The 27,031-nt window shown below is 40.2% G+C and overlaps 1 pseudogene; it reads left to right on the plus strand.

The window, feature by feature from the left end:
* Positions 1 to 411: 411 nt before the first annotated feature.
* The window catches only part of LOC133316351 (U4/U6 small nuclear ribonucleoprotein Prp31 homolog), a 46,941-nt pseudogene continuing 20,321 nt past the window's right edge, over positions 412 to 27,031 (plus strand).

Raw genomic sequence — 27,031 nt, forward strand, 5'->3', positions numbered from 1 at the left:
ACTGATTAGATTATGAGCTTGCCTCTTTCTCACAAAAAAGACCTTGGAGGCTGATGACTTAAAAGGTACTATTTGTATGGGTTCCAAGAAACCCTAGCTCATTGGGCTCTAGGTTCCTTGGGCTCTTCTCATACTAATAACCCATTTGGGCTTTAGTAAAAGAGCAAACCCAGTAAAGTTTTTCCCCACCAAACAATTTTTTTTTACATTTTTTTACCTATCTCACTTTATCTATCTTTCCAATCATTTATCTATCTATCTCATTTTCCTACTATTCCAAAAAAAATTCCTGAACCAAACGCCCCTAACTGCCTTACGTTGGTGATACATTTGAAAATTGCTCTGAGTTAGAGATATATATTTCAAATATTAGTAGTACGGTCGTTTTGCCCTCTCCGCACTTCACTGTATTGCGTATTCTCTTCTGTGAAATAAAATAATTTCCCACTAACTTGGAAGAGGAGAAGAGTCACCAACATTTATTCCATGGACACCGGTCTAACTTCGAAGAGGAGAAGAGTCACCTACATTTATTCCATTGACACCGGTACTGAAGATGCTAAGGTACACCAATTCTTGTTCTTCTTCTCTTTCTTTTCTTTCTTTTTTTTTAATTTTCTTTTTGAGCGATCTCTATCTTCCTTTTTTTTAGTTTATTTTTTCGTTTTATTCTTTGGTGTTTCGATCTGGGTTTGGTTTATATTTGCCTTTCTGTGCTTTATCTGTCGATTATTTCAAGATTCCTTTTGTGGGTTCGTTACAAGTTTTCTTGTTCTTTTTCTTTTTGAATTATTTGTTTCGTTGCGAGGCAAAGAAATTTATGGTTTTTTTTAGCGTTGTATATATGTTTTCCCAGTGTTTTTAATTGGTATTGATACGTACTAACGATGTAACCCTATTGAAAAGGGATTCAAATTTCAATGATGCAAAACACATGAACTAAACAATTAATTAAGCAACACATAATAGGCCAGAAAGTGCATTATATGTACCCATTCCGTATATAATATGAATTTTCATTGGCGTGATGTTGTAAAGTTTTAGGGCCGTTTGGATGACTTTTTTTTCTTCAAAATCTGCTTTTTTTCAAGAAAAAAAGCACTTTTCGTTTTTAGTTCGTTTTGATGTCTCCTTTTAAAAAAAGGAGAAGTCACAAAAAAAGTCAAAAACCTACTTTTTTGCATAAGCTAAAAATTTTAACTTCTAAGAAAAGCAGAAGTCAAAAGCCAAATATTTTTTTCAAAAACTAAATATTTTTATAAAAATAAAAATAACTTTAACTTTTGTAAAAAGTACTTTTAAAATAAGGAAGTGATAAAAGATTTACTTTTTTAAAAGTTAATCTGTGTTGGTCTCCTTGAGTTATCTATCTTGTTCATCCTGTCTTGCTAGCAAACTGTTTATACATAAACTAGTTTGTTTATGCTGTTTAGTTCATCTAAGTATTGAGCGTATACTTCTGTGCTTCATGATGAGTGGAAACTGGAAATTTTTTGTTTTATTTGCCTCTAACTACCATGTTTTTTGGAGTTTGATCTTGGATATAATAAACCGCAACCCTTTCTGGAATTATTTTACATAGTACTGCAAGAAAAGGTATTCTGAAGGTTAGTTAGCCAGTAAGACTATGCAATTTAAACATTCTTTGATGTTTTATCCCCATTAACAATAGTAACAATGCTACTAGATAGGGTTTGCTATATGGTTCTGTTAACTTTTCATTGAGCTCTATAAAAAACCAAAATTTGAGTAAAGCTAATTATATCAAGGTCTTTTTGAAAGGTTTTTCATTGTGTTTTCTTTAGTTTTTTTTCTACCCCTTTTAATGAGACTATCTTGCATTTGATCAACTTTTCTTGAAGGATCTTTCTCTACCACTTTTGATCCTATGTCTGACATATTCATCAATCTTCCCGTCACTCTCTAATATGTTTACAGGATAGCCAAGCTGTGCAACTTGCAGTATGATGTGATCTCCTGTTTTTACCTCCAAAACATTGCAAACTCTTGTTTTACTGAATATGCATTTTATATAATCTTTCTTACTCCTACATAACCAGAAACCATTTAATTTCAGAGCCCTCCCCAGACCCACAACTAAGTCCAGAATTTACTTCTCTTGATGTATCAGCTGTGACTATATCATCCGCATTTTGATTCATGCTTAAATAGTGAAATTCAAACTGGCTCTTTTCAAGTCATGTCTATAAGTGGCATTGTGTACTCAAATTTACTCTGTAGATAGCCTCAACATCAACATCAACAACACCTTTATCCCAAACTCTGTAGATAGCCTATAATATGAAATTTGTTACTGGTAGAAATACTTGGTGATTTCTGTCTTTCCTCTTGAATTTACATGTATATTGTTTATCATAATTTACCTTATTAAATTGAAACAATGATGAGAAAATCCTTCTCCTATGTCCTTTGAAATGATTGATATCTTTGATCTTCCGTGAGGCATCATGGATATTGCTCCAATCCGTATGTATGTTTAATTTATTTATTCGTATTGCGGCCAACTTTTCCTGGTTCCAGTTTACTGCCTTTGATAACACAATCCTCATGTTATTTTGTGTGTGTTTTGTTTCCAGGCTACACTTGCTGATTCTTTTCTTGCCGACCTTGATGAACTCTCTGATAATGAGGCTGAAATTACCGTGAGTATAATCTTCTTCTTTTCTGAATTTTTGTTTTTTGATTTTAACCTGTAAAGTTTGATGAAATTGATAATTAATCTGGTTCTTTTTGTTTTAGGAGGATAATGATGTGGATGCTGCAGATATGGAAGAAGATATTGATGGAGATCTGGCTGACCTAGAAAACCTCAACTATGATGACTTGGACAGTGTTTCCAAGTTGCAGAAAACCCAGAGATACATTGATGTTATGCAGGTTAGTTAGTAATCTTTTTCTTTTGAGTGGGTTTTAAATTGAGGTTGTGGATGGTGGAGCATTGCTTTAGTTGTGGTAGAATCTAGAATAAGCTGCGTATTAGTTGCAACTGAAGCTTTTAACATCCTTCTAATTGCTTTTCGTTGTAATATTACTGTTTGTTTCTTTTTTCTCCCCTGCCTGCTACTTTATCATTACCTCGGAGGTTATAATTTATTTGGATGTATATTGGGCGTGTAAATAAGGGCTAACGTTATTCTTCATGGCAGAAAGTGGAAGAAGCGCTTAAAAAGGGTTCAGATGTCTCAATTCAGGGTGTAGATTTAGAAGATGATCCTGAATATCAATTGATTGTGGAATGCAATGCGCTGTCAGTTGACATTGAGAATGAAATTGTTATTATTCACAATTTTATTCGTGATAAGTATCGCTTAAAATATCCAGAGCTTGAGTCGTTGGTGCATCACCCGATTGATTATGCACGTGCTGTGAAGAAGATAGGAATTGAAATGGATCTGACTCTTGTTGATCTAGAAGGGCTTTTACCCTCAACTATTATCATTGTTAGAATATATTAGATATGATTAGATATGATTAGAGTCTGTAATTATTCTGATTGTATTAGGTCTGGGCCTTTCATATAAGCCCATTAGAGTCTCTATATATTGTAACCCTCTGAATTAGATCAATACACAACATATTCTTTTATATTCAAGTTGGTACCAGAGCTCTTTGTTCTGGGAATTTTCGCTTCCGCTAAAAAACCCTAAGCCCACTGCTTAGGCGTTCTCTCATTCCTCTAACGCTGTGCGTCCTTCCGGCTTAGTTCTACACTGTTTACGCGGTTTTTCCAAAAATAAAAAAATTACTGTTCATCGCGTCCGTACAGTTTACTGTTCACTGTCCGTACAGGCTGCACTGTTCACCGTCCGTACGCTTTCACTGTTCACCGCGTCCGTACCGGTACTGTTCACCGTCCATACAAAACACTGTTCATCCGTCCGTACAGATTTGGTCATCTCCTATATAATATCATGGCAGCAAATGATTCTGATCATTCGGAGGTCAATTCTCTACCTCCTCCTGTCAAAAATTCTCCCAATATCATCTCTACCAATGTTGGGTCCATTACCTCTTCAAAATTGAAGAGTTCTGTTAATTACAAGAGCTGGGCCACCTCTGTTCGAGTTTGGTTCTTTGGCCAAGGACATGGGAGCAACCTCACAACTAAGTCTACTGATGTCCCTAAGGAGACAAAGTCTGATTGGGAAAAGATCGACAACCAGCTTCTGAGCATCCTCTGGCAATCTATTGATCCAGTTGTCTTGGACATCTTCTATTCGTTTCAAACTTGTACTGAAGTATGGCAGGAAGCAAAAAACCTCTACACTAATGATGTTCAACAGCTCTATTTCATCATCTCTCAGTTTATGGAACTGAGCAAATCATCCGACATTCAGATGGAAACATATGTTGGCAAGAGTCGATCTTTGATGCAGGCATATTTGGATATGTTGCCTTACCCTACTGATGCTACTGCATATCGGAAACAGGTGGAACGCCTCTTTATGGTTGCCACACTCCCTGAAGAATATGATAATGTCCGGGATACTATCTTGACTAGTGGGGAGCCTGATCTTTCAATGACGTATCAGCGTCTTCTGAATCTGAATAAGAAATATGCTACTGCATCGTCTTCTGCTGTTGATTCTACTGCTCAAGTTTCCCGTACTGACTTTCGCGGGAACATTGAAGGTGGACGTGGTCGTGGTAGAGGCCTGGGGGGACGTGGTCCAGGAGCCCCCGTAGGACGTGGTCCAGGAGCCCCAGGAGGACGTGGCCCAGGAGGCTCAGTCGGACGTGGTCAGCGACCTCGTTGTAATTACTGTCAGCAACTTGGTCATTATGAAGAACGTTGCTACACAAAGTACCCTCACCTGCGACCTTCTTATGCTGCTAATATAGCTCAATCGGATTCTGCTTCAAATGGTACAGTCTCTCTCTCTTCTGAAGACTATGCAGCATTCCAGACTCTTCTCAGAAAGGTCTCTCCTCAGTCTCAGGCCTCTGCTTCAAAAACTGGTAATCCTGTTGTTTGTGTTTCTCATTCTGCATCACTTGGCTCTTGGATATTTGACTCAGGTGCTACTGATCACCTCTGTGGTAATAAGGAACTCTTTTTATCCCTTACATATTCTGATAACTTACCCTCTTTTACCTTTGCTGATGGCACTAAGGCTCCTGTTCAATTTACAAAAAAAAAAAGGCTCATGTTCATGGAATTGGACAAATCTGTCCAACTTCCTCATTGACCTTAACATTTGTCTATTATATTCCTCACATCCCTTACAATTTAATATCTGTTAGTAAATTGATCACCTCTCTTAACTGTATTGTCACTTTCTCAAATCATTCTGTTTCTGTGCAGGACCCGGGTACGGGGAAGACGATTGGAGTGGGCCGTGAGTCACGGGGTCTGTTCTACCTGGTTGTGCCGAGTCCTTCCGTTGCTTGTTCTCTCACAAAATCTCCACAACTCATCCACAGTCGCCTCGGGCATCCTAATCTTTCCAAGTTACAGAAGATGGTTCCTCTTTTGTCCGGTCTTCAGACTTTAGATTGTCAGTCATGTCAGCAAGGAAAGCACATACGCTCCTCCTTCGCTAATCGAGTCAATAAATGAGCTGATGCTTCTTTTTCAATTATTCATTCAGATATTTGGGGTCCTAGTCGTAGTGTGTCTGTTTTAGGTTTTCGGTATTTTGTTACCTTTATTGATTATTTTTCTCGTTGTACTTGGATCTATTTAATGAAAAACCGTTCTGAGTTGTTTTCTATTTATCAAAAATTTTCTGCTGAAATTCTTACTCAATTTGGTGCCTCTATTCGTATTTTACGTAGTGATAATGCTAAGGAATATGTTTCTGTGGACTTTTCTAATTTCTTAGCCAAACAGGGTACTTTACACCAAACTACTTGTCCTCACACTCCACAACAAAATGGAGTAGCTGAACGTAAGAATAGACACCTCATTGAGACTGCACAGACTCTTCTTATTCACATGCATGTCCCTCTTCACTTCTGGGCCGATGCAGTCCTTGCCTCTTCTTTTCTCATCAACCGTATGCCTTCATCTGTGCTTGATAATGCCATTCCTTATCACTTATTGCTTCCAGATGCTTCTCTCTATCCTCTATCCCCACATGTCTTTGGTTGTACCTGTTTTGTTCATGATCTCACCCCTGGTAAGGACAAGTTAACATCCAAAGCTTTTAAATGTATTTTTCTTGGTTATTCTCGTCTTCAAAAGGGTTATCGTTGTTATTCTCCATATCTTAAGCGTTACTTAGTTTCCGCTGATGTCACTTTTCTTGATCAACAACCCTTTCATTCTATCCCATCTCAGTTGTCACTGGTTGATCATGTTCTTCCTGTCCCTTTTCTTGACTTGTCTTTGCCAGCTGCAGGTACTTCTATTCCAGATAAGCAACCTCATGCTTCAATACCTGTGGACCGTCCACTTCTCACTTATCAGCGTCGTAAAATTGTGCCTCCTGTCGACTCGACTCCTGCTGGCTCATTGCCCCCTGCAGTTGATTCTTCCCCTCCGGATCCTTCACCAGAGGCTCTTCCTATTGCTCAAAGAAAAGGTACACGTACTACTCGTAACCCTTATCCTCTTTATACATTTTTGAGCTATGACCGTCTTTCTTCACCTCATTTCACCTTTGTTTCTAGTCTTTCTTCTATTTCTATTCCTAAAACCACAGGTAAAGCACTTTCCCATCCAGGGTGGCGCCAAGAGATGCTTGATGAGATGACTGCACTTCATTCCAATGGCACTTGGGACCTTGTTTCTGCTCCTCCAGAGAAGTCTATAGTTGGTTGTCACTGGGTGTTTACTGTAAAAGTTGGACCTGATGGTCATGTTGATCGACTCAAGGCACGCTTAGTTGCCAAGGGTCTTACTCAAATCTTTGGCCTTGATTATGGCGATACATTCTCTTCGGTCGCTAAGATGGCGTCAGTCCGCCTATTTCTTGCCCTTGCTGCTGTTCGTCACTGGCCACTCCTTCAACTTGACATCAAAAATGCCTTTCTTCATGGTGATTTGCAAGAGGAAGTTTACATGGAGCAACCACCTGGTTTTGTTGCTCAGGGGGAGTCTGGAAAAGTGTGTCGTCTTCGAAAATCCTTATATGGTGTCAAGCAGTCTCCTTGAGCATGGTTCAGTCGCTTCAGTTCTGCCGTTCAGGCGTTTGGCTTAATCCGCAGTAAAGTTGATCATTCTGTATTTTATAGGATTACATCTCCTGACAAGTGCATCTATTTGTTAGTCTATGTTGACGCCATCATTCTTACCGGAAGTGATCAAGACGGAATTCGTCAGTTAAAACATTATTTATTCAGTGCATTTCAAACAAAGGACCTTAGGAAGCCGCGTTACTTCTTGGGAATTGAGGTGGCGCAATCTAGACAGGGCATCTCTATTTGTAAACGGAAGTATGCCTTGGATATCCTCGAAGAAACTGGTATGTTGGGGAGTCAACCAGTTGATACGCCCATGGATCCTAATGTCAAGTTATTGCCTGGACAGGGGGAGCCGTTATCTGATCCTGGACGTTATCGGAGGCTAATTGGGAAGCTCAATTATCTTACTGTGACTAGGCCAGATATTTCTTTCGCTGTTAGTACGGCTAGTCAGTTCCTTGATTCCCCTTGTGATTCACATTGGGATGCTGCTGTGAGGATCTTCCGATACATCAAAGGAGCACCAGGAAAAAGTTTGTTGTATTCAGATCAGGGAAATACAGAAATTTGTGGTTATTCAGATGCTGATTGGGCAGGATCACCCTCGGACAGGCGCTCTACTTTCGGCTATTGTGTCTTCTTTGGAGGTAACTTAATTTCGTGGAAGAGTAAGAAACAACCTGTAGTTGCTCGGTCTAGTGCAGAAGCTGAGTACTGTAACACCCCGTATATATCCGGTGATGTTATCATACTATCGTATTAAGCAGCGCTTAATTAAAAATGCGGAATATCTTTTTCTTTTCAATTATGATGTCATTATCATTACCAACTTGCTTATTAATCAATTAATAAAACATTGCTTGTATGTAATTGCAATAAAACAGCTAACTGAAATACCTCATAATCATAGACAAAAAAAGTGTGGCTCTAGTCACGGAACTACAACAACGTAGACCGGACCATCTAACAGCTTATACAACTCCAAATCAAAAGCACTAACATAAAGTGTCATGAACAATCCCCATGCTTACTCAAATAATGCAACACGCCCAACATCAGTCTCAATAACAACATAAACATAAATAGCGGAAAACATAAACAACATCCATATCCAGTCATGGCAGCAAACAACATAATATCATCAGCTAAGCTCTGGCCTCCTGCCGCCAGAGGCATCAGTCACCAAACTACCAGAACCTGAAATAAGCATTCCCCAAACGTGGGGTGAGATCTCTAAATCAGAAATCTCAGTAAGACAAGGGGTCCTCAAGGATCTTCCACCCTAAGCTCACTTACATGTGCAATATAAGTTTAAAAGCAGATATCATCATCAGCTCTAAAATAGTGCAATGCAGCAGATAATCATGTCATGTGTGTCAATTCTATTCTACTGGCCAGAGAAATGCAGGATTTACATACGCCAAATACTCACACTAGTGCAAGACGCTACTTGCATTCACCCCGGATCACCATCTCGTATGACGCCACATACTCAGGTTTACCGTCAAGATGAAACAACATATGCATATTAAAAGCCATTACACATAAAGCTCAACATCATTTCAAATATTCAAAGCATGTGACACAGCATGCATATAACCATACCCCCATGGGACATGGTGGAACCACAACATGGCTAAACCGAGGACACGAAAGCTTACCTTGCAAGCTAACACCCAGGGCCAAGAGTCCTTACACAGCAGATTCACAATCTGTTATGGACCAATACTATATCAATAATAATGCAACACGAGCATATAAATTAAAGACAACGCCTTTCCTTACGTTTTACGTCTTAAGGCTCCATACCAAGCCATAAGTCCTTAATCACGACGATTCTGACTTAGTTCATTAATTACAGAAGTTCAACTTCATCAATCTAGGGTTCATTAATTACAGAAGTTCAACTTCATCAATCTAGGGTCCACAAACCCCCAATAGCCTACTGTACACACAGCACAGCTACTGTTCCACGAAATCCCAGAATATCCGGATATTCCTCGGGACCATATCCGGATATGCAATATCCGGATATCTCACTGGACATATCCGGATATGCAATATCCGGATATCCAGAATCCCATATCCGGATATCTAATATCCGGATGTCCAAATCCCATATACGGATATCCAATATCCGGATATTCCACGGGTAGATATCCGGATATTTCACGACAGAATGCAGAAACTGCATTTCGTGAAGATATCCTTCCAAGGTTGGGTTTTTACCGATTTTAAACACCTAAACATACATTTCTAGGTGTGTTTGACATTACCCAACGTTAAGTTATCATCTTTTAACCTTTACATGCATCAAGGTTCCATTTTTAAGTTTAAAGACTCAAGATCAAAGGTGATGAAGCTTACCAAAGCTCAAACTCAGAAAAAGGGTGCTCTTGGAGCTCACACAACAGCTCCAAGGTTCTGTCTCTCACTGTACACAAAAATAGTGTACAAAGGTGGTTCTTTTATACCACAAGGAAGCTCCTTTTAGCTCCAAAATGCCACCACAAAGGCTCAACACTCTCAACCCCCAAAGTCAGTAAACAAGGACCCTCTAACAGAGGTAAAAACACAGAATGATGTTCCCAACACACTCACCATAGTGTTTCACACTCACTCAAGGTGTCTACAAGAAGAAAGTGTGAAGAAAATGGCTTCAAGTCTCAAGAAGGAGAAGAGAAGCCTATGGAACAATGTTTCAAAGTTCTGGTCAGCCACTCTCACGCTCAAAATTCTGTTTTCTAGGGTTGAGTGCCCTTAAAGAGGGTATTTATAGCCCAAACGCACTTAAACACACAGTATTAACTTTAATTGCTACGCTTAGCATTTTAATCCCAAACTTTGGAATCTGAAACTACACATTTTTCCAAGAATTATCATATTTTTCTTATAATTTTCTGAGCACCTTTCCGGTACGCGCTTTTCAGAGCCAGTACCGGTTTCTAGCACCAGTTCTCATTATTTGGACTTGAAACTCGTTTTACAAGTCCTACATATCATTCTAGTAATTATCATGCACTTACATTAGTTTTCCGGGATAATTTTTCGGTACGCATTTATACCGACTAGCAGAACCGGTATCTACACTTTTCTTCCGAAAAGCGACTTTCAGCATTATAACTCACTTACTATAATTATTAAAGCCTCATAATAATTATTAGAGTCAATTATGGATTCATTTCCTATTTTCTCATAATTTATTAATTAAATTCCTTAATTAACGGTGCGGGGTCTTACATTCACCTCACCTTTTTAGGATTTTGACCTCAAAATCAGAAGCATACCTGGTCGAAACTCGGGGTACTGCCGGAGAAGCTCGTCCTCATGCTCCCAAGTACACTCCTCAGGAGTCCTTCCGGTCCACTGCACTTTGACCATCGGAATGATCTTGCTCCTCAGCTGCTTCTCGCCACGATCGAGAATCTTTAGTGGTCCGACGGGAGTCTTTAGTTTCTCCCGAACCTCGACATCATCCGGTTGCACCACATGCGACGAATCTTTTATGTACCTCCGTAGCTGAGACACGTGAAACACGTCATGGATGTTAGCCAGATTCGGAGGCAAGGCAAGCTGGTAGGCAACAGGTCCTACTCTACCAAGAATCTGGTATGGCCCAATAAACCGCGAGCTCAGCTTCCTCACTCCGAGTGCCCGTCCAACACCGGTGACAGGTAAAAGTCTCACAAACACGTGCTCACCTTCATTGAACTCTAGTGGTCGATGCTTGACATCGTAGTAGCTCTTCTGACGATTCTGCACCTGCTTCAGCTTTTCCCTGATCATCTGGATCTGCAGGGTGGTATCTTGGACAAACTCCAAGCCAAACAACTCACGATCCCCAACCTCAGACCAGCAGGTAAGTGTGCGACACCTCCTACCGTAGAGCGCCTCGTAGGGTGCCATGCCCAGGCTAGCATGGAAACTGTTGTTATACGAAAACTCCACCAATGGAAGGTACCTATCCCATGCCGAGCCCTGCTCCAACGTGCAAGCCCGCAACATGTCCTCCAAGGTCTGGATAGTCCGCTCAGTTTGTCCATCAGTCTGAGGGTGATAGGCTGTACTCAGTCTCAACTGCGTACCAAAAGCTCCCTGCAGCGCCTCCCAGAACCGAGATGTGAACTTTGGGTCCTTATCACTAATGATACTCTCGGGCACGCCGTGAAGCCTCACGATCTCGCGAACATAAAGCTTGACCAACTGCTCTGTAGTGAAGCTCACCTTCACTGGAAGAAATGGGCAGACTTTGTCAATCTGTCCACAATGACCCATATTGAGTCATAGCCAACCTGAGTCTTCGGCAAACCCACAACGAAGTCCATGGAAATGCTCTCCCATTTCCACTCTGGAATCTCAAGAGGTTGAAGTTTACCAGACGGCTTCTGGTGCTCAATCTTCACCTTCTGGCAGATCAAACACTTGGACACATACACAGCTATGTCCTTCTTCATTCCTGCCACCAGAAATTTCTCTTCAAGTCTTGGTACATCTTCGTAGCACCAAGATGAACAGAAAACTGACCCTTATGGCCTTCTGCCATAACCTCTTCTGTCAACGGGCCTCGAGGAACTACAATCCTCTGTGAAACAAAAGCAATCCATCGTCATTCCAAGACACACCGTCTTGGTTCTTCACATAATCCAGACACTCTCTCTGAACTTGTGCCTCTTTGATCTTTTCTAGCAGCTCGTTCACAACATCTGCTGCTTCCAACTTGAGAAGTACACTCTCACACGGAGCGGTCACTGCCAAGTTTCGGAACTTCTCAACCACGTCAAAGTTACCAAGTAACAAACTGGATGAACTACTGGATCTCCGACTCAAAGCATCAGCTACCACATTGGCCTTGCCAGGATGATACCTTAGCTCGAAGTCGTAGTCCTTGATGAACTCCATCCATCTCCTCTGCCTCATGTTCAACTCCTTCTGGTCGAACAGGTACTTCAAACTCTTGTGGTCACTGAACACCACAAACCTCAAACCAAAAAGATAATGCCTCCAAATCGTGAAAGCAAACACAATCGCAGCCAATTCCAAATCATGAGTCGGGTAGTTCTCCTCATGAGGCTTCAACTGCCTCGAAGCAAAAGCAACAGCTCTACCAGACTGCTTCAACACACAGCCCAGCCCCCTTCCAGAAGCATCACAATAAAGCTCAAACTGCTCCTCAGGATCAGGAAGGATCAACACAGGTGAAGAAGTCAATCTCTCCTTCAACTCCTGAAAGCATGCCTCACACTCGTGAGTCCACACAAATGGAGTCTCCTTTCGGGTAAGGCGAGTCAAAGGGAGAACCATCGTGGAGAAACCCTTGATGAACCTCCGATAGTAACCTGCCAAACCTAAGAAGCTCCTCACCTCCGTGACTGTCTTGGGCCTCTCCCAATCCAGTACGGCCTCAATCTTGTTGGGATCCACTACAACTCCATCTGCTGAAATCACATGCCCCAGAAACTTGACTGATTTGAGCCAAAACTCACACTTAGAAGGCTTAGCATAAAGCTTTTTCTCCTTCAGCACTTGCAGAACTATCCTCAGATGCTCCGCATGCTCCTCCTCAGTCTTGGAGTAGATCAGAATATCATCAATGAAGACAATCACAAACTGATCCAGATACGGCTGGAAAATCCTGTTCATGTAATCCATGAACACTGCCGGCGCATTGGTGAGTTCGAACGGGATCACCAAATACTCAAAGTGATCGTATCTCGAACGAAACGCGGTCTTAGGGACATCCTCCGGCTTCACCCGAATCTGATGGTATCCGGACCGGAGATCAATCTTGGAATACACACAAGCACCCCTGAGCTGGTCCAACAAATCATCAATCCGAGGAAGAGGATACTTGTTCTTGATTGTCACCTTGTTCAACTGCCTGTAGTCGGTGCACAATCGCATTGTCCCGTCCTTCTTCTTCACAAAGATAACCGGTGCTCCCCAAGGAGACACACTCGGTCTAATGAAATCTTTTGCCGAAAGATCCTCAATATGCTTCTTAAGCTCAGCCAACTCCGGTGACGACATCCGATATGGAGCTAAAGAAATCGGCCCCACACCAGGCAACAAGGCAATGGAGAACTCTATCTCACGCTGTGGCGGAAACTCAGGAATCTCCTCAGGAAACACCTCAAGGAACTCCCCCACCACAGGAATGCCAGTGATATCCTCCTGTGTCCCACTCACCAAACCTCCCAACATGACATAACCAAATGCCCCTGCTCTCAAGGCCTTCCTAGCCTGCAACAATGAAATATATGGCGAGGAACTAGCTGTGGAACCACACGGAGACATCACCACACGCTTTGCACAACAATCAATCAGTGCACAGTTTCTAGACAACCAATCCATGCCCAGAATAATCTCAAGGTTGACCATCGGCAATCCTATCAGATCTACCGAAAACTCACGGCCATCCCACTGAAACGCTACATCGCGATGAACAGTGGTAGAAACACATATTTCTTCGGTGGCGATAGTCACCCGCAACGGTGGAGAAAGCACAGACATGGGCAACTCAAGCCCCAAAGCAATCGGGGTAGCAACAAACGAATGCGTAGCCCCGGAGTCAAACAATGCATCAACAACAATACCACCAATAGACACAGTACCTCTAACAAGGTTCGGAGCGCGGTCCGACTGCTGCCTATCCAAGGTGTACACACGCCCAACAGAAGGTGGCACTGCAGGTGCCGAAGTAGAAGTCATCGGAACCATCTGCAAAGGAACTGCCTGAACAGTTGCTGCTCTCGCCGTCGACGATGGACAGTCTCTAGATAAGTGGCCCTCCTTGCCACACAGGAAACAAACCAACTGCCCCGAAGCACAACGTCTCACATGTTCCTTTCCGCACCCCGCACATCTCGGAGTGGAAGGAGGCCTAGCAAAACTCCCCTACTGTGAAGCAGTCCTCTTGAACTGACCAGGCGCCTGCCTAGAAGCCAACTATTTTCCCTTGCCCTTCCCAGCAAACCTCTTGTCCTTCCAGGACGTAGAAACAGGAGTGGAACCAACAGTCCCCTTGGTCTCGTCGACCTTGGCCCTCTTGGCCTTACTCGCTATGCAGACATCCTCAATGTCCTTACACTGCTGAACCAGTGTACCAAAATCTCTCGAAGCAGCTCCAGCTAAATGCTCAGCAATCACCTCTAAGTCCTCTGCGGAATTTAGCAGCCAGAAACATCGGAGTAGGAGGAACCATCCTGAAGTGTGCAAACTTCTCCAGCTCGTTAAACTTGGCCAAGTACTCGTCAACAGTCATCGAGCCCTGAACCAATCTGTCAAACTCCCCCTGCTTCCTCTCCTGCGCATCATAGGGAAAGTATCTACCCAAGAAACACTCCTCGAAGAATGGCCATGTCAAAACACGACCCTACATCTCGTAAGCACGAGAGGTGTTCGTCCACCACTCATGGGCATCGCCCTCCAGCATGTAAGTCGAGAACATCAGCTTCTGCGGATCTGTACACTGCATGACCCAAAATATCTTGTCCAGCGACTCCAGCCATCTAGCAGCAGCAATAGGATCCAAAGACCCCTCAAACAAAGGTGGCTTATGCTTCCTGAAAGCATTCAGCCGGCGGTCTATTACATCACGATCCTCAGCAGGCTCTACAAGAGTCTCCCTCGTCTCAGCGACATGAGCAACACTGGCAATGTGACTCAGGCTCTCATCCTGAACACTAGGTGGAGGTGGAGGCGGTGGCGGTGGCGGTGGCGGTGGTGGCGGTGGTGCATGGCCTACAACAGGACCAGCCCTCATCTTCTCCAACATGACTCTCATCATCGTCATGTTCGCCATCCTGTTCGCCTCGAGGACATCCTCAGTGGTCCTCCGGTTCGCTTCACGAACCTCCTCTGCGGCTATCCGGTTCGCCTCGCGAACAGCATCCATCATTGCCGCGTTGGCCAATCTAGTGGCCTCCTGATCGGCTAACCTAGCCGCCTGCATCTCAGCCAATGCAGTCAGGATAGGATCGGGTTGATCCTCAGAAGTCTCCCGTGTTCTCCCAGACCTTACCATGACTCTGCACAAGTTACACAATTTATGAGTTGATCAGGCCCACGCAGTGTGATTACATATGCATTATCATAATAAAATTCGACGGAGTAAACACACAAGACAGACACAACCAAACATCCTAGCTATTGCAATACATACAGGCTTTTCCCTCGAACCATTGCTCTAATACCATAAATGTAACACCCCGTATATATCCGGTAATGTTATCATACTATCGTATTAAGCAGCGCTTAATTAAAAATGCGGAATATCTTTTTCTTTTCAATTATGATGTCATTATCATCACCAACTTGCTTATTAATCAATTAATAAAACATCGCCTGTATGGAATTGCAATAAAACAGCTAACTGAAATACCTCATAATCATAGATAAAAAAAGTGTGGCTCTAGTCACGGAACTACAACAACGTAGACCGGACCATCTAACAGCTTATACAACTCCAAATCAAAAGCACTAACATAAAGTGTCATGGACAATCCACATGCTCACTCAAATAAGGCAACACGCCCAACATCAGTCTCAATAACAACATAAACATAAATAGCGGAAAACATAAGCAGCATCCATATCCAGTCATGGCAGCAAACAACATAATATCATCAGCTAAGCTCTGGCCTCCTGCCGCCAGAGGCATCAGTCACCAAACTACCAGAACCTGAAATAAGCATTCCCCAAACGTGGGGTGAGATCTCTAAACAAGAAATCTCAGTAAGACAAGGGGTCCTCAAGGATCTTCCACCCCAAGCTCACTTACATGTGCAATATAAGTTTAAAAGCAGATATCATCATCAGTTCTAAAATAGTGCAATGCAGCAGATAATCATGTCATGTGTGTCAATTCTATTCTACTGGCAAGAGAAATGCAGGATTTACATACACCAAATACCCACACTAGTGCAAGACGCTACTTGCATTCACCCCGGATCACTATCTCGTATGACGCCACATACTCTGGTTTACCGTCAAGATGAAACAACACATGCATATTAAAAGCCATTACACATAAAGCTCAACAACATTTCAAATATTCAAAGCATGTGACACAACATGCATATAACCATACCCCCATTGGACATGGTGGAACCACAACATGGCTAAACCGAGGACACGAAAGCTTACCTTGCAAGCTAACACACAGGGCCAAGAGTTCACAGCTCAAAGTCCAAACATAGCAGATTCACAATCTGTTATGGACCAATACTATATCAATAATAATGCAACACAAGCATATAAATTAAAGACAACGCCTTTCCTTACGTTTTACGTCTTAAGGCTCCATACCAAGCCATAAGTCCTTAATCACGATGATTCTGACTTAGTTCATTAATTACAGAAGTTCAACTTCATCAATCTAGGGTCCACAAACCCCCAATAGCCTACTGTACACACAACACAGCTACTGTTCCACGAAATCCCAGAATATCCGGATATTCCTCGGGACCATATCCGGATATGCAATATCCGGATATCTCACTGGACATATCCGGATATGCAATATCCGGATATCCAGAATCCCATATCCGGATATCTAATATCCGGATGTCCAAATCCCATATCCGGATATCCAATATCCGAATATTCCACGGGTAGATATCCGGATATTTCACGACAGAATGCAGAAACTGCATTTCGTGAAGATATCCTTCCAAGGTTGGGTTTTTACCGATTTTAAACACCTAAACATACATTTCTAGGTGTGTTTGACATTACCCAACGTTAAGTTATCATCTTTTAACCTTTACATGCATCAAGGTTCCATTTTTAAGTTTAAAGACTCAAGATCAAAGGTGATGAAGCTTACCAAAGCTCAAACTTAGAAAAAGGGTGCTCTTGGAGCTCACACAACAGCTCCAAGGTTCTGTCTCTCACTGTACACGAAAATAGTGTACAAAGATGGTTCTTTTATACCACAAGGAAGCTCCTTTTAGCTCCAAAATGCCACCGCAAAGGCTCAACACTCTCAACCCCCAAAGTCAGCAAACAAGGACCCTCCAACAGAGGTAAAAACTCAGAATGATGTTCCTAACACACTCACCATAGTGTTTCCCACTCACTCAAGGTGTCTACAAGAAGAAAGTGTGAAGAAAATGGCTTCAAGTCTCAAGAAGGAGAAGAGAAGCCTATGGAACAGTGTTTCAAAGTTTTGGTCAGCCACTCTCAGGCTCAAAATTCTATTTGCTAGGGTTGAGTGCCCTTAAAGAGGGTGTTTATAGCCCAAACGCACTTAAACACACAATATTAACTTTAATTGCTACGCTTAGCATTTTAATCCCAAAACTTTGGAATCTGAAACTACACATTTTTCCAAGAATTATCATATTTTTCTTATAATTTTCTGAGCACCTTTCCGGGACGCGCTTTTCAGAGCCAGTACCGGTTTCTAGCACCAGTTCTCATTATTTGGACTTGAAACTCGTTTTACAAGTCCTACATATTATTCTAGTAATTATTATGCACTTACATTAATTTTCCGAGATACTTTTTCGGTACGCAGTTATACCGACTAGCAGAACCGATATCTGCACTTTTCTTCCGAAAAGCGACTTTCAGCATTATAACTCACTTACTATAATTATTAAAGCCTCATAATAATTATTAGAGTCAATTATGGAATCATTTCCTATTTTCTCATAATTTATTAATTAAATTCCTTAATTAACGGTGCGGGGTCTTACAAGTACCGTGCAATGGCAAATACTACCTGTGAGTTAATCTGGTTAAAGCAGTTGATTCAGGAGCTTCATCTTTGTGAACAGAAACAACCCATGACACTCATTTGTGATAATCAAGCTGCGCTACATATATCCTCTAATCCTGTCTTTCATGAGAGGACCAAACATATAGAGATTGATTGTCACTTCATTCGAGAAAAGATTCAATCAGGAGAAATCAAGACTGCTTTCGTCAACTCCTCTGATCAACTAGCGGATGTCTTCACTAAAGCTCTTAGATGTCCTCGGGTTCAATACATTTGTAACAAGCTTGGTGCTCATAATATATACGCACCAGCTTGAGGGGGAGTGTTAGAATATATTAGATATGATTAGATATAATTAGTCTGATTAGATATGATTAGAGTCTGTAATTATTCTGATTGTATTAGGTCTGGGCCTTTCATATAAGCTCATTAGAGTCTCTATATATTGTAACCCTCTGAATTAGATCAATACACAACATATTCTTTTATATTCAAGTATCATGGTTGTGTCAGTTACTGCATCGACTACAACTGGCAAGCCACTTCCAGAAGAAGTCCTTTGGAAGACGATTGAGGCCTGCGATCGAGCTCTTGATCTTGATTCAGCAAAGATAAAAGTTCTTGATTTTGTTGAGAGTAGAGTGCGGTACATTGCGCCTAATCTTTCTGCTATAGTTGGAAGTGCTGTTGCAGCTAAACTCATGGGGACAGCTGGTGGTCTAGCTGCACTTGCAAAGATGCCTGCTTGTAATGTTCAGCTTCTTGGTGCCAAGAAAAAGAATCTTGCTGGGTTCTCCACTGCAACATCTCAATTTCGTGTAGGTTACATTGAGAAAACAGAAATATTTCAGACTACTCCACCTCCTCTGAGGATGCGAGCATGCTGACTCCTTGCTGCAAAGTCTACACTTGCAGCACGAGTAGATTCAATACGTGGGGATCCAACTGGGAGCACTGGAAGGGCTTTGAAGGATGAGATCCACAAAAAAATTGAGAAGTGGCAGGAGCCCCCTCCTGCTAAGCAACCGAAACCACTTCCGGTTCCTGATTTTGAGCCTAAAAAGAAGAGAGGTGGTCGTCGGCTTAGGAAGATGAAGGAAAGGTTAGTGTAGTATTAACTTGTTGCCTGTACTTTTTTTTTGGTTGCAGGGTTGAGGGTAAATTTTCTGTTTGTCTTTTTTTGATTTTTTAGTTCATGATCTGTTCATTCTTATGTCAGGAATGCAATAACAGACACGAGGAAATTAGCCAATAGGATGCAATTTGGAGTCCCTGAAGAGAGTTCTTTGGGTAATTTTACCAGATTTCATTTGTCCTGATCTGATTTACATTTTTAATGCAATGTGTTTCTTTTTGATTTCTAATTTGATGCGTGCATTTATATTTATTACATTGAAATTATAGGAAATTAAGGATTGGATAGAAGGAAAAGGAGAGAATACGCAGTAATTAGACTTGTAACAATTTTGATGTCGTGTTAAAAAACCATGTGTTAGGCTATTAGTATATGTGAGGAATGTGAAGGATTAGAAGGGAAATAAGGGAGGGGGTTGAGAATATAACCACCTGCTAATGTGGCTGGTGGCAGGTGGAAGGGGGGAAATAATTGACATATGCTGTTAGGCTATTAGTATAACAGAGGAGGGGTAAAGTAGAGAAAAGTGAGCAAGAATTGAGTAAGGGAACTAGGCGGAGAGACCAGGCACTCTCTGATTGCCTGGGTTATTAACATTGTTTTTACTTTGACTCTGTATTTTCTTCTGTATTACACAGCAGAGATTCCACTTACTCTGATATTGAATCAGAATAGAAGATAATAGCTGTTTCTATCTTATTCTTATTGAATCTGGACTGATTACTATCTATTATTACTACTATATATTATATACTAATAATTGATACAGTATGTACATGTGAAAATTAAACACAAAGGTTGAAGAAATTCTGATAATTTTGTTCAAACTGGAATGATCAAAATGTTTCAAACAGGAAGAATGTAAAGGCAGCCAACCCTAGGTTGGGCTACGATTACAAACGACCTGTGAAGCACCAACACTGTGTTTCTCTAAGTGTGGAGCATTGGACATGCCTTTGGCATGATACTCCTTTCACACCCATATGACATGTGTTGGACATTGCTCAACCGGTGCAGTTAAAAAGTTTGCTTACTTGGACGCATTAGACAAGGCTTAGCCACTCCGCCAATACCCAAATATGACTTGACACTTAACAGGACACGTCTATTGTAAAAAACTTTCAAAGATTTGTTTTTTATTTTTCAAAAGGAAATTAACTTTCAGAGAACAACTTAAAATATAGAAAAATAATAATAAAATATACGTAAAAGATTCTAAATGCTAACGAAACTTCTCCTAGAAGGAATCTTCGTTTGTGGCTTATCCTTCCTAACTTGTGGCCTACAGCCCTGCACTATAAAATGAAGCCTTTTAGTATTTTTTTGTCAGGGTCATTATCATAGAAAAAATGTAAAGCTTGGCTTGTTGTTTTGGGATGAATGTGTAAATCCCGCTTCTCAACTTAGGTCTTGCTCATTAAATTTCACTTGACATGCTCTCTCTCTTTACAAACAGACACACACATCTTTACATATGGCTACGTCCCGGTGTCCTATATTTTGAACATTGCCTATGTCTGTGTGTCCGCTGATGTCCATGCTTCATACAAAATGAAAAATAGTTAAAATAAGGCAAAAAATTATAAAAATGGTTCAAAACATGTTGAAACCGCATTTTGGGGTTGGAAACGACAACAATCATCCTGGTTGCAACAGCGATGACTCGTTTGGGCCTTTCCATTGATATTTAATGATAAACGAACAGCTTCTGAGATCAAAAGTTATGCCCAAGTAAAGTTAAGCCTACCATTTGGACTTTATGTTGACCAACCTAATCCAAATATTCTTCTGCTACACGATTTTTTTGGTACAATCTGCTACTACACATTCCATGTGAGCCAAATTGCTCTTCTAGCATAAAAGGCTCCTAAGTCCTGACACAGTGATAAAGACATAGTAGTAATCCTCTTTTATGCTTGTGCATTACAGGGGATGGTTTGGGTGAGGGTTATGGAATGCTTGGTCAGGCTGGCAGTGGCAAGCTTCGTGTGTCAGTTGGTCCAAGCAAACTGTTAGCTTTGAATCATGTATATTTTAATGGGTTAAATTCTGATTTATTTGGGCTAGATGAAGTGTGATATGCAGGTATTTGGGCCAAAAAGAAAAACAATATGGCCCAATTTGGAAAAAGGTAAAAGAAAGGAAGTCAATGTAGTTTTACTAATAAATTTCATTACCCAATGCTTGCAGATGTTAAAAAAGAAGCACGTGACCAAGTTGATAAAAGCAAAGAACAAATCTGGATCGTGGGATGAGAATAGGCATGGATGGACAACAATGCATTGAGGCAACTCTTTAGTTTTTAGTTAAATAGGAGTCTGAGTCATTAGGGCCATAGAGAGAGAACTTTTCGTTTGTTTTTAGTTTTCAGACTTCGCTCTTAGATTTTTGAATTTTTCTTAAGTGTTCGTTCTGTTCTTCAAAGTTCTCACATCAAGAGCAAGCGTGAAACTCCGTTCTTGGAGGGATCCAATACTCAGCTACATGCAAGCTCTACGTCTACATTTCCCTAGTCTAAGTTTTTCTATTTTTCTGACCATTGTAATTCTGGAATACTGGTTTGTTCCTAAACTGTTTTCTTTCTAAGTTGGTAATGCGTGTTATTTTCAATTTCATAATTTTTAGTTTCATTCATTGACAACATGATCTTCTAAATTCTTTTTATGGGATTCAAGATGATTGGGTGATTCTTTATTTTTCTGAATATTGTAATGTGTGCTTTAGTTTCATTGGATTAGCAAAATTCTGATTTAAAGTTCAAGAAAACCATGGGAATGGATCTTGGAATATTTTTTGCATAATTGTGATTGGGAAATCAGGTTATGTTCTTTTGCTAATTGAACCCTTGAGGTTAGGGATAACCCAAGGAGGTATTTGATATAATTTTTGAAGATTTAGAAGACTTTGGGAAAAGACCCTTCTAAAGATTAAAATTTGGAACTGAGAAGTTTCAGCTAAAATAGCCATAGTAGTTCAAATTCTGAGATTAAAGTGCCATATCAGTTGTAAAACGTAGGAATGCGTATTTCTTTGAAAAATCCATGATTCAAGAATTCCAGTACCTTATCATTACTGAATTTGTGATTAGATATTTCTGTTAATTTTGTTTAATACAAGTTTGATAAATACCTTGCTTCATTTAGTCTTTTCTTAGTTTTAAAAGATTGATTACTTAAATTCAAGAAATTAGAAATAGGAATTAAAAAAGAAAACTAAACAAATCGTTCCCTGGGAACAATAACTCTTTCTTTTGAAAAATTACTACCAACAAAATGGCGCCGTTGCCGGGGAACGGTGTTTGAGTTAGTTTCTTTTTGAAAATTCTGTCTTTTAGTTCTTGAATTGGTTTTCTTTCATTTTCATTTTTAATTTTTCTTGAACTTACATTTTCTTTGAGATTTTGCAGATGAATAATTCTTGACTGTGAAAACAGATTGATACACTTTGCATTCTGCCAAATCTAAAAAAAAAAAAAAAGTCTGGTTATTAAACACTCTACAAGGGAATCACAATGGCATTGGCAGCTCAACTCGTAGCTTTGCATAACATAGTGAAAGATTTGGCCAAGGTTATGGAAGAATCCAAGCAACCAGCACCTACTCCAATAGTTGCTATAGCACCTATATGCTTACTTTGCTATGGTGCTCATGCCTTTGAAGAATGCCCCAGCAACCCAACATCTGTTCTTTATGTGGGAGGCTTCAATTACAATTACAACAACCACAACCAATTTGATCAGCAAGGATGGCAGAACCAAGGATGTAATTTTGCTCAAAATCAAGGCCAAAATTACCAATACCAGCAGCCTTATCATAGATGGCAGGAATCATTTGAACTGGATGAACCTTATTTTGTGCAGCCTCCTTTTGCTGAACAGCTAGAACAACCTGTTGCAGAAGCTCAACCTCCAAATGAGCAGTGGATGAATCAAATGCTACAAAACCATGAAGCTATGCTTAAAAGTCATGGAGCTATCTTGAAGAGCCTTGAGATACAAATGGGGCAAATTGCCTCTGCCCTTAGTAGTAGACCTTTGGGAACACTACTAAGTGACACAAAAATACCTAAGAGGGATGGAAAAGAAGTGTGCAAAGCCCTCCACTTGAGGAATGAGAGAGAGGTGGATCAGTCGGATCCAGTTGTAAGCCCATCTACCTTGAAGAAATTGATTGAGAAAGTAGGGCAGCAAGTGGATAACACTATTACATCCCAACCATCAACCACTCAATCCTCACCTCAAGACAAAGATGATGAGAAAGAAACTACTGCTGAACCATTAAGGGCAGCATTGAAATCAAATGAATCAGACAAGTTAGTGCAGAATAGTAAAGCTTCTCAACCTATATCAAAGGCAAGACAGATCCCTTCTCCTCAAAGACTCCAAGAGCAGGAGCACTGTCTCTCCAACAATTTTCCACCCAAACTGGAAAATCCAGGTTCTTCTTTAATTTCAAGTGCATTAGTAGATAGGTCACTTGCACACCATGATGGAAAATCAGAGAACAAATCAGTGAAAATTTATAGGTTTATTTTTCCTACAAATTTCATAATAGTTGATTTTGAAGCTAACAAGGATGTGCCTATTATATTGAATAGGCCATTCTTAACTATAGAAAATGCTATAATTGATTTTAAAACAAGAGAACTAACCATGGGAGTTAATGAGGAAAAGATAACTTTCAATATTTTAAGAGCCATGAATTTCATCGATGAAGATTCTAATGATTGCTTTAGTGTTTCTGATTTGGATCATTTGGTTGATGATCATATGTTTTTAAATAGTGAAAATATCAACTTAGGAGAAGGCAGCTTCAATCATATAGAGACCAATTTAGTCAATCCACTCATAAAGGACATAATTCAAAAGAAGATAATCAATTGGTTGGACACAGGGCAGATTGTTCTAATTTTCAAGATAAGAATCAAATTATTTCCACGTAAAGTTAGATGGCTGAAGCATTACTGGACAAGGCATGTGAATAAAGAGAAGACTTTTATTTCTTTATTGGATGCTGGATGAAATTAGAAGAAGAGTTTAGTTGATTAGTTAGTTAGTGTACTTGTTGCTATTAGAGCTTAGGTTAGTTTAGTATTAGTAACTGCTAATGTGTTTAGTTTTAATTTTCTACATAGGTTTTAGCTTGTTACTATTGAATTTTGAATTTTTTTTTTAGATAATACGTAGGAGTTCTTTTGTCTTCTTTTACAACCAAGTGTTGTTGCTGTCCTTGTATGTTAAAAAAAAAAAAAAACGAAACTTGAGCTGATAAAAAGTGTTGACTGAAAGTGTTGAAATGGACCATCTGATGAGTCTAATACAATAAAGCAACTTTGAAGGGTTGAGTGAAAATAGGGAATATGGACATACCTCTTAAGTTTGGGGTAGCACAGAGATAGAGTAATACTAGGTGGTACTTTGAGTGTTAGCCTGTTGCTTGTTAGCAACTGAGGTTGGACAAAGGACCAATTTGAGTGGAAAACCATTGTGTACTAGGTGCACATTTTGAGCATATGACTTGTGGATATATAACTAAGGCTCGTGGAGGAGAGCTTAAATTTTCGCCTGATTGAGCTAGTTGATACCCAGGTACTGGAGTAACTTGGATAAGTTGGTTAGTTCATATTGAGATTAAATTTGGGTTACCTTGAATTTCTTTTATATTGTGTTAATGAGCCCAATCAGATTTTATGCAACTTAGTGAGGAACGAATAGTGTGCACTAAGAGTTTAGTTGTAAAGAGGAATTAGAAAAAAAAGTGTAAAAAAAAAAAAAATTCAATGTTATGGGTACAATTTTATAGCTCCTCACCATTTTTGTTTGGATGCATATAAATTTTACACACACCTTCAGAATACACTTAGAGATTTTATATAATGGGATGTGATGTTTTAAAAAAGAAGAAGAAGGTAGGATATGGCCTATATGTATATTATGACAATGGGCCAATTTATTTTCAAGCCCAACTTGTACGTACCTGTACATTATAGATGCATAACACTTTTTGAATCTAACAATGGTCTTATCCCCATCTTCTTCTTTTTCCCAATCTGTTGTGCTCAACACAAGTACCAGAAACCAGCAATATTATGTTGTACCAGGAATTTTAATATTCTAAGATTGCTCCAAACTATGTTAACAGTCATTTGTTGTATCTCCAATGGTACCAAATAGCTTGAGACTAGGACTGCACTGTGTGAGATGACTCCACCTACAAGTTCTGACTTCAACTGCTATACCCAAGAAAAAAAGAAAAGGGTATCAAGACTGAAAACCCAAGCTTGACCATCTCGACCGACAACCCCTCTTCATTGTGACCCACAAAGCCTTCCATCACACTAAGCCTTGGATGTGTCATCAGTTCTAAGAACCACCTGGTTCCACGCCGGTAAGCTGCACCCACACTGCTGAGCAAGGAAGTCAGGTTTTATTTTATATTTTATTTTCTTTTCAAAAAAAAAAAAATATATATAGCTTGATCGGCTTTGGATTTCACTAGTAATGAATATATTGTAAACCATCTTTGGGTCTCCACTGATAGTCTCGCTCATACTCTTCTTCTATTGCCCATTCGAAAACCAATTGAGTGTGCTCTGTTGTTGCACTTTGTCCTATCACTTGGACATTTACCTGTTAATAATTTTTTTCCCCCTTATTCACATATAATCTTCCTTTCTCTCATTCTCTGGTTATCGCTTTCAGTTGCAATTATGGCTACAAAGACAGGTAGACATGTGAAACACCTCAGCCACACACATTTAGGAGCACCATATTAATGGTCTCCCAGGTTTTATCTTTTCTACATATGTCTATAGTTGTTTATCCTCCCCAACATGTATATTAGTGTCTTCAATGTTGTGTTCTCTGTTGTTAAATGATTACTGCCATTTGTTGTGAGGACACAACTGTCAATAGAATTGATGAGCAGAATATTTGGCATTATTTGTGCAGATTTGTAATTATATCCTTAATTAATTAGCCAGCTGTAGGTTATGATTTGTAATTATATCCTTAATTAATTAGCCAGCTGTAGGTTATGATTGTGTAATTATATCCTTAATTAATTAGCTAGCTGTAGGTTATGATTGTGTAATTATATCATACTATTTAAATGAGAATTCTCCAAAGGAGAACATAAGGTTTTATCCCAATTTCTCTAAGTTTAACATGGTATCAGTCTAGGTTTCGTTACTAAATTTTTCGCTGTGCTCACAGTCTCTGAGTTCCCAAGTTCTAGTCTTTTGCGCGTACTGTCTACTGAAAAATATGATGTTCTTTTTGTTCGTCTTAATGGAAAGAACTACTCCACCTGGGCATTTCAGTTCCAGATCTTTGTCAAAGGCAAGGAGCTTTGGGGTCATGTTGACAGAACTAATTATGCTCCTGACAAAACTACGCACCAAGCGGCACATGCCCAATGGGAGGCCAAAGATGCACAGGTAATGACTTGGATCATAGGCTCTGTTGAGCCTAGTATTGTCCTCAATCTCAGACCCTTCACAACGGCAGCAAAGATGTGGGACTATTTGAAGAAAATTTATAACCAAACAAACACTGCTCGCAGGTTCCAGCTTGAACATGAAATTTCTCTTTTTCAACAGGATAGTCTCTCAATTTCTGAATTCTATTCTCATTTCATGAATCTTTGGGCTGAATATACTGACATTGTCTATAAAGATTTGTCGACTGAAGGACAAACTGCAGTCCAAAATGTTCATGACACCACAAAACGAGATCAATTTCTTATGAAATTGAGATCTACTTTTGAGGGCATTCGCACCAACCTAATGAACAGGGCTCCTGTTCCCTCCTTGGATGAATGTCTAAATGAATTGCTTCGTGAAGAACAACGTCTCCTTACTCAGACAAACATGGAACACCAGAAATCTGCCTCCCTTCCTGTAGCGTATGCAGTACAAGCCAAACCACGAGGTCGAGACATAAGTACTGTCCAATGTTTCTGCTGCAAAGGCCATGGACATTTTGCTTCAAACTGTCCTAAAAAGTTCTGTAATTACTACAAAAA

This window comes from Gastrolobium bilobum, unplaced genomic scaffold (assembly GCF_033153095.1).
Source record: "Gastrolobium bilobum isolate Gb01-03AN ecotype WA unplaced genomic scaffold, APGP_CSIRO_Gbil_v1 utg36875, whole genome shotgun sequence".
Lineage (NCBI taxonomy): Eukaryota > Viridiplantae > Streptophyta > Magnoliopsida > Fabales > Fabaceae > Gastrolobium > Gastrolobium bilobum.